A 9,614-nucleotide genomic window follows, 5' to 3' on the forward strand; every position below is an offset into this window, starting at 1 on the left:
ATCGAGCGCAAAGAGTCCATCGAAGGGAAGCGAAAAGATTCCCCGCGCGCTCTTTTCTCGACGGTGCGGCTGGCGATGCTGCCGTGTTGGTCCGACAGGTAGTCCCCCCGGTGGTCCATCCGTGTCCTTCGGCGCGCTGGTGGCGCGACCCCGAGTGTATCGAATCGAGGATCTTCGCAGATTTTCGGAGAGCTTCGTTCACCCACGAACAGGCTCCCGCGGGTTCTCCCGGGCTCTCAGCACCACCGGCTCAGTACACTGCGTGGCGGCCTGGACCGCGTTCACCGCGCGCGGGCGGCCTACAACCCTCCTACAACCGACGCGGCGTATGGAACGCGTCGACGCGGTGTGTGCTCGCTTGCGTGTCTCTTCGAGGACGCACACGTAAACGCCGCGCTCTTCCTCTCTCTTCTAGGTAGGGTGTTTCGAACGCACACACAGAGGAGCATCGGCCAAGCGCGCGCGGCACATGGTCCTCCCGAGCAGCGCATCCCCCGATCACGTACGAGGTCAGTTCGCGCTCTCGGGGGGGTGATCCGATCAGTAGCGCGAACGTGGCCATCAGTGCGGGGCACGCAGTCTACAGATACGGAGGAGTGATTGTCGCGATCGGCCTCGAAGTCTCCTACTACGTTGTGCTACCGTTATCCTCTCGTCATTCACTGGAAAACTCTATCCACCTACTACCTTCAAGATCGAGTATTACACCCGGAAGCGGCGAGATCCGTCGCGATGGTCGGGCACGTGTGACGACGTGCCGTAGCAGCAGAATGTGCCGACTAGCGATCGACGAGATCGGAATTATCGATCGACCGCGAGTATAGGCTGAGGTCGAACCGCGAGGAATTGAGCCTTCCAAAGTGGGTCGAACCTGCGACACGTTTACTCGCGCTGCGGGGAGAGGAGAGCCATACCATTTCGACGTGGACGAGGATCCGCGGGAGATTTGCGGCGAGCCAAGCATACGTGTGCGCGCGCGCGCGCGTGTGTCGCACGCGTGCACTTGTACAATGCGTGCGTCCGCACAATGCACAGAGCGTAGACCGCTACAGTGTAAGCTACGTGGTTCTTCGATAACTAAACGCGGGTAATACACGGGTATTCGTGGCGAAAAGCGGAGATCGAGATTGTGGAAGAGAGAGGTGGTGTCTTTGGAAAAAAGAAGGAAAACCGGCGATAAGAAGACGACGGGGAGAGAAATCGTTTGAGAAGTGGAAGGAAGAGAGCGAGAGAGAGAGAGAGAGAGAGTAATGATCGTGACGACGGTCGTGTGGACAAATGAACACCTCGGCACAGCGTTTGGGATATTCCAAGTAAGTAGCAATGCGCAACGCCAAGTTGTATTATGCTGCGGAAACGTTATCGCTTTGATATATACGCGTAGTTTTAAGTGCTATTATTTCGGAGAGCGAAATTAGTTTCTCTCCGCGGAGAATAGAAGTCAAACGATACCCACGGAATAAAGAAAATGCCAAGGAAAATGCTGTTACGTGAGGTATAGGAATTCGGAGCTCGAGAACGACGAAATCTTTTTGAAAATAGAGAGATCGATACGTCTCGTCTATCTAGCAACTACTTGTGATGCACGCTTCTCTCTCTTTCTTTTTTCTTTCTCACTTCCTATTTTTCTCTTTTTTTTCCCCTCTCTCTCTCTCTCTCTCTCTCTCTCTACGCTATCGCTTCGCGCTCGAGAAATTTTATCGCCGGTCATTTTTCAAGTCTGTGGACCATCGATGGGGATCACGGAGGCTGGTAATGGATGCACGCGTATCGCCTAAACCGGAGCATGTTGGTGCGAAATCCAACGCGCGGTTAGCGTCGAATCGACCGATCACGCGGGTGCGTGTTCCATCTGGCTTTAATTAACCAGGTAGGACAGAAGAATGCGATCTCTCGGGTCATATATACTCTTCAAGCTCTTCAAATATAGCGACAGCGTCTCCTGTCTACGTCCCCGCGTATAAACGCAATTTCCAAGTGAAATAGAAAAAGTTTCTTTCAAATTATACGAGACAATTGATGCATGGTTGAGGAACTGAACGCGCTTTAGCCTTTCCTCGATGTGTTTGGTATGCTAGATAGACGAGACGTATCGATCTCTCTATTTTTGATTCGGTTGAAAAGATTCGTCGAGGTCGAGCTCCGAATTTTCACGCCTCACGTAGCAGCATTTTCTTTATTCTATGGCATCATTTGCCTTCCACGGAGAAACTAATTTCCGCGTGTTTCCCTAAAATAATAGTAACTCGAAACTATACGCGTATATATGAGGCACTTATATTGAGTTAATTAAGTCAGATTCTTTCTCTCTCAGTTTTCCTCAACCATTAATATAACGTGGCTAGATTTTTGTGTCTCTTGTTATGCTTTTTTTTTTGTTTTTATCACGGCCGGCTGAACTTTTTCCGGGAATTTTGGCGTGAAAGGTATCGTTAAGCACAATCCGCGTGTGCGTGTATACGTTTAAATATTTGAGCCGAATCAGAGATCGCATTCTTCTGTCCTATACCACCCGTTAATTAAAGCCAGATGGAATCATCCCAGAAGATTGGAGCCGATCAATCTTCACAGATCGTACTACCGCGCGCAATACCGTGAGATGGATTACATCCGGCTCAAAATTTGTAGAGCTTCTTCCAGTCGGGTCGTATACCACGTCAATGTATAACATTAGCATTTATATGGGCGCGCCGGCAAGATTCCGCGCGCGCGAGTAGCCCGGAAGCGAAATCCGAACGGAGCGAGATCCGTCGGCGGAGCGAGGTGTCGCGAGCAGAAAAGCGAGCGGAGTGAAAAGACAGGGGGGTAAACGCGACGGAGGCAAATTCCAGCTGAGGAACAAGTCAACATATTTTTCAGCGTCATCTCGGGAATCAACGTCGGCAGCGACGACGAGGAGGTATATCTAACTTGGTAAAAAACGAAGGTGAGCGATACCGAAACTTTCAAAGCACGTATAACCGCAGAAGGTTGCATGAAAATTTGATTTTCGGTGTATCATCGACTTATCATCGCAGGCGCAGAATAACGAATTCCTCGCATGCAAAATCTTTTGTAGAAATTGTTCTGTGTAAGTCGCTGCGAACGCGCGGGGCGGACGTAGCGGGACTGTAATTTTATCAAAGATACATCGTCCAAGAGGGAGGCGATATACAGCATTTATATTAGCATTTATATAAGGGCAAAGTAACTACACTCTTCCACAGGCCTCTACGTGCTCCACAGAGCAAAAAAAGAATAAGGAAAAAAATACACGCCGTATAAGATAAGCGCTCCTCTTGCCGTGGCTTGCGCGATTCGTGCTCAAACGTTTCGCACAGACAGTTTTTGTATATTAAAATTGATAATTGTTGGAATTTTATTTTCAAGTCACATATAGGTATTGGTGAAACCCGAGTGGCATACTAACGGAATCTGCAGCTAAAAGTGGAAATAATTATCTTTTTCTTGTACTTTTTCAAACGGAAGTATCATAGATTCGCAAAGTTTACAAACCAAATTTTCAAATTTATACTTTTTCGATTTTAATTTTTTAATATAGTAAAAAAATGCGAAACATTTTTTTGGGATATCCGTGAAGTTGGCACAATACTCTATTCATATGAAATAAATAATGACAGTTTCAGTAGCATTTTTTATAATTCCACGGTAGTTCTTTTTAAAATAAAAAAAGTTTCACAAATTTTTTTTTTCATAAAAATGCAAAATTGGAAAAATTACAGTCGAAACTTTGTTTAAAAGTAATCAAAATATAGCCCTCTACTAGTATATACTCAAACGATGAATGTCACTGGAAATTTGCAACACATTATCGACGCGACACGTTTTTTCGAGCAGCGTGCTATTTTTTTATACAGGTTGTTAAAAAACTATTCAGCGTTTATACGGTACATACAATATCGAATAAAAAAAGTCCTATAGAAAACATAAATCGAAAGCTCAATCGTTTCTAAGATATAAACAACTTTCGTGTTGGTATCATAACTGATTTAACTGTCTCTTCTACATGTTGCATGTTTCTATATGTCGCCACTGTTTCTACTCAACGTCATTAATTTAACTAAAACAATGTTAAACAATTTAATTAAAAAAATGTATTAAATTTGACTGACGTGAGAAATTTAGTTATTTACTATAATATTTTTTGTATTAAATGCATTAAATACCTGTGTATATATTAATATGGACGAAGTTTCCTTTGAAATTAATCACAGAAATGGATATTTATATTTTTTGCACGTGAAAGTTAAAAAAACACACTGTTATGTATAGTTCAAAAAATTGAATTGTTATTATTTCTTCGATATCTAACAGCGTAAAGGAAAAGAAAGTCATCGTGTATGATAAGGGTCGGAACTCTCAGCGAAAGATCTATAAAGTTGAAAATATTTTACATAAGAAGCCTGATCTACAAATGCAAAATTGGAAATGTTTATTCAAGTAACGGGGGGAGGGCGAGAAAGCGATAACTCCATAGATTCTACCAACTTGGTCGGCGAATAGAAACAAAGGTTAGCAGTGAATAGAGCTAGGGTGGAAAGAGACGATAGGAGATGCGAGGAGGAGGAGTGAGCTGCAAAGACATAAAGGGTCGGAAACGCAAGTTACAAATAGCAGAGCACACAATTAAGTAGCCGCCAGACCGTGACCGAAGTTCTCTCGGTGAGAGATTATCGGCTAATTATCAGTTTCCAAAAAGCGTTCCTAAAATTACAAGCAGCATCCGATTGCTCCTCAAGTCGCTCGAGATAATAGTAGTCGGGTTGGGTTGATTCATTTGCGATGTACGGTGAACAAGAGACTGGAACGAGCGAGGCATACACAAGTGTGTTTTAGGCGCGATAAGTTGCATCCTGTACGGTGCATCGTATTACTGTGTGCACACAGAGACGCGGTTAGCCTCCGTTTTATTCACCCTCGCGTGCGGATGTATAAAGTGGTGGTGACGAGATCCAGACGCGCCGCGCGAGTCGTAGAAAGGAGGGGTTCATGCGAAACATACAGTGTTACTTTATTGCTCGCGTCAAAGGCAATCTGCCTTCTCGTACACTAATTTCGTACATTTTTTTCCTTAGGGCCTCTTTCACCAACGCCGATTAACTTAATCGACGATTAGTCCATTGGAATTGACCAATCGCATTTATCATTTAGTTTTGACGACAGATGCGATTGGTCAATTCCAATGGACTAATCGTCGATTAAGTTAATCGGCGTTGGTGAAAGAGGCCCTAAGGAAAAAAAATGCTGTTGATTCAATTAAAATCTCTATCACGGGCTGTCACTGACATAAGTAATTAATTCATGTACATTTTTATTGATATACAAAAACTTTTATTATTGTTTCAATAATCAAGGTTTTGTGTCTCAATAAAAATGTACTTGAATTAATTACTTATGTTAGTGACAGTCCGTGATAGAGATTTTAATTGAATCACAACAGCATTTTTTTCTCAGTGTACCCTCTTCGTACACACTCGCTCCCCTCCCCTCCTCCCTCTCCTCCACCCCCCCGTTTTCCTAACGCGGCACTTTGACGATCGAGAGCGCGTCACGTGGGCGTTTGTAGCGTGTACGGCACCACAAATGCATTTTCGCGGTTTCACGTCGATAGCGAAATAGCTGACTGACACGCTCGTAAAGCGCCGGCTTCCGCAAGACGCTTCTGCGTGTCGTCGTCCCGCGCGCGCTCTTTTTCCGCGCGATCGGACATGGGGCGAAGATGTCGTTATTCCGGAAAATAACTTCGCTGATCTGGCCAATGTTGTAGCATTCATAAAAAGCTCATAAGGAAATAAAAAGTTTCGGACATTTCGCTGCTGAGGGGAGGATAAGCGGCGGGATTTCCAGCGCATATATTTCATCTCCAGAAAGCATATTTTATCGGAGACGACCGTAAGTTATTCGAAAGTTCGTCCAGTAAGTTTTATCCTACGAGAATAAATCGCAAAAGACAAATCCGTATTCTCCCTCTCTCTCTCTCTCTCTCTTTTTGTTTCTCCCTTTTCCGTCTCCTTTGATCGCGTGACTTGGTGCATGTAAACGAAGTTCGCGACAATTATAAAAGTTGCAAAAGAAGGAAGATGCGCGCGGGAGAAGATTGTATCGCGCGCGGTCGATAATCTTCCAAAACTGAAAACAGCAATCTACGCTTTGCCTGCCTGCAGGATTTTGTATAAATACAGTCGCGAAAAACCGAGAGGAGAAGGGAGAGACTTCATTCCCGCAAATTAATTAAAAGCGTCGTTCTCCAAAAGATGATATCAACGCCTTCTCCTATGGTCTCTTCTGGATCCTCGGTTACCTCTTCCCTGAGATCTACTACCTTCCCCGAATTATCGGCTTGGAGCTCGTCCCTTTTCTTTCCCATTTCCCCGACAGAATTATCGGGGCGAGAGAGAGAGAGAGAGAGAAAGAAGGAGAGAGTGAGAGGATCCTCCGAAACAACCACTATCGCATTTACTCCTCCCCTCTTACTACGTTTAATTTACTTCATCGACTTCCGGCCAACGGTGGGCGCGCAGTCGATCTCCTCTCGGCCGACTATCAGTTCTCTAAATCAAATAACATAATTTCGCTAAGGCTAAGAGGACCGGATCCCTTTTCTCCAGGCCTGGCGAAATCCTACGACTGAATTTATGGCGACTCCGTGGCCACGACGTTCACGTCTACACGCGTCGTACACGTGTGCAAGGAACTTACCTACACGCGCCCCTACATGAAATAAAGTAACACCCCTTGGCACCACTGGCTGGGATGGCTGTGCTGCGACCTGCGACTTGTAGTCGCGATAAATTTTCCTCGGCTTTAACGGTGCTACGCGCTGCCACAGAACGGCATTTTCAATCCTTTATATAAGTAACAGAAAAGCGACAAAAAAGAGGAATGGTGATAATTCAACGACGACGTACGTTAGACGATGAGCGATGAAGGATTTCGTTGGCTAAGGACGAGGAGAGCAAGATATTAGAGGAAATTTAACTCATTTATTTACAGGATCTATTACAGGGGTAACAAAAGCCTTTTTAAAGCGAGCTAGTAACTCATAATTAAATTACGTAATGGATCGCCAACTAACTCTGATATAAAACAATACCTTTAATCTTTCATAAACAATGAAAAATTTAATAATAACGAAAGCAATATAAATCTGATGCATTTTAACGAGAAACTTGATTTTGATTTTATGTGGCAATATCATATTATCGATGGTAAATTCTTATTTCTTCTCGCTTACTGTTGTTTACACGTGATATATGATTCGTGAGCAGTAAAAATTCATACATTGTCTGGAAAAATAAATACACAACGTATCGGACTTTCGGAAAATGCTCGTAGCAGCGAAAACGAAATTGTTACAGAGTCGTAATTAAATTTTCAAATACATTATATTCCGTTGGGGGACAAATGACATTTCCGATCTTTTGTGAAGGAAGGACAATCTGAAATGCGAGAACGAGAACGATTCGTTATGTTAAATATACATGAGTGATTTTAATATGACAAAATATTAATGATATTATTTATACGTTAAACGTTAAGTATACTTTTAACAAATACAGTTATTAAATTATAAACAACGTAAATTCGTTGTTTGGGAAAGTAAACTTTTTTACAAATATAGATCCGTTTATTGTTCAATCATCACGCATCGAGTTATTAACGGAAGGAAAACCATATGCGACACGACAACGAACGCGATTGAATACGAACTAGCACAGGATCCATAATTAAATTTTAAAATCGAGTACCGGACATCCAACTTCAACGGGAACGACAACTCGAGTTCTATGTACCTAATAAAAAGAAATACAGAATCCAAAATAATAGCTCGTGTTCGATAAACAAAGATCTTAATTTAACAAAACGGACAAAGTTGCGATGAAAGAATGTTTATTCTTTCTTTGCAGACACCGTTAATTAAACCGCTGTTAATTACGGTGAAAAAAATTTGAATTTCACATTCAAATGCGGTACACGTGGTATAATGTGCGGCACCTTACAAAAGAATCCTGAGGGTAAAGTGCGAAAGCGAGGTTTTAACAGGCTTGTAATGAAAAGCCGAAGTGGATTACGGTTCACTTCCCATAGCACATCTCCGATCTTTTTATTAAGCTCCAAAAGGTTAAAAATTGGGATGGGGGTACAATTGTGGCCGTTTGTTCGAACAAAAGAGAACATTTTACTCCGATGAAAATGAATCACTTTTTTTTTTTTCAAGCGCAGTATCATTGTTATAACTCCATGAATTTGGTCGTCGTGATAGTTCAAATTTTGATTAGTAAAAAAGGGATTTGTCTATCCGTGCAATATGCTGGGGGCTTTTAAAAAAAAAAAATTCCGCCGAAGGGAAAGCAAATTTGTAACAGCCTCGTAATTAAATTACAAAATATATTGCTGACCATCCCCTCGGTCGGTGGCGGCCGTTACGGCCGTTTTGTACTCCGTGTTCTCTCCTCGTGTTCGATCTTCTACATCCCCCGTTATACGCGCGATATCCGGAGGGCATAGGCGCGAGAGCGTGGGATCTCCATTATATTCTCAATAACCGCGCGGGGTAACGTTTATCCAATTTTTAGGATTAACCAAAGCATATTAGAAAGCGGCGGGGATTGCCGTTAAAGCAGATTCTCTTTGGAAATCAGTGCAGGACGTCGGGCGTCGTCGTCGCGCGGCTCTCGGTTATGCACCTCGTTTAAGCGAACTACTGGGATCGTTTTGCCCCGTTTTCTCTCTGTGTTCCCGCAGTCTGGAACGCGCGTATCGGCCAAGTGCGGCAATAAAGGGAATTTGCGGGAGTGCCGGGCATTAAACGAGATATATATATAGAGAGACGCCCCGAACGCAAAGTCGCGGAGAGAGTCGCCGCGGCCGCGGTCACCCCTCCGACGCCCATGGCTGTTTCCACGGCTGTTTCGCGGCGGTCCACAGAATCTGTGACCGGGGCAGCTATAATTTCGTAAGTTAAGGTCCCGCGGAATCGGAGGTTTGGGATCGTGCCGGGCACCCGACAACTTGGGTCGAAGCCGCCGAGGCTAGGCGAGGAGAGGACACTTTCGGCGGTAAACTTCGCTCGTATATTACGCGAACTCTGCGGTAATTGATTTTGCACAATCGCGTTAAACTGAAAGTGGGTTTCAGACACCGGCGCCACCGCTGCCGCGCCGCGCCGCGCCGCGCGATCTCTCAGCAACCCGTAGGATGGCTGCTGCAACATTGCGCCCATTACCACTCGTCCCTTTTTCGCCAAATCCAGACGATACTAACTTTTTCCGATAATTATCGTCGCTTCAGTTCGCGCTAACTGCGGCGCGTTGATACTGTCGTAAGCGTATCAACGCGTTACGGTTGATAGATACCGTATAGATACTGCGCGCGAGTATCGTGCGAATAATAACTACGAGCGAAATAATGGCAAACCTGTGCACTCTGTAAATTACTTTCGACGTAACAGATACCCACCCTGTCGGCGTCCGGTTTTTTGTTTAATTTACAGTGTCCCAAGTTCATAATTGCGCGCATTAATCTTTCATCGCAGATATCGTACTTTTTGCAGGTTGCTCCGATCTAACAAAGGGCTCGAGATGGGCGCAAGTTTTGCCCCCCCCCCCCCCCCC

At 44.4% G+C, this 9,614-nt stretch overlaps 2 protein-coding genes across 3 annotated transcripts in view; one reads left to right on the top strand and one right to left on the bottom strand.

Moving 5' to 3' along the window:
* Positions 1-9,614, bottom strand: part of LOC108776632 (uncharacterized) — a 44,114-nt gene that overhangs the window by 12,046 nt on the left and 22,454 nt on the right. The gene's annotated exons all lie outside the window — the stretch shown is intronic.
* Positions 911-9,614, top strand: part of LOC108776639 (ly6/PLAUR domain-containing protein 6) — a 24,813-nt gene continuing 16,109 nt past the window's right edge. The window contains exon 1 of one of the 2 annotated variants that reach the window (XM_018543317.1): positions 911-1,313. The gene's annotated coding sequence lies outside the window, so the exon portion shown is untranslated. Of the gene's footprint in view, positions 1,314-2,850; positions 2,927-9,614 lie in introns of those variants that run through there. The other variant, XM_018543318.1, reaches the window with a different exon arrangement.

Source organism: Cyphomyrmex costatus, unplaced genomic scaffold, assembly GCF_001594065.2.
Source record: "Cyphomyrmex costatus isolate MS0001 unplaced genomic scaffold, Ccosl1.0 scaffold367, whole genome shotgun sequence".
In the NCBI taxonomy this organism is placed as follows: domain Eukaryota; kingdom Metazoa; phylum Arthropoda; class Insecta; order Hymenoptera; family Formicidae; genus Cyphomyrmex; species Cyphomyrmex costatus.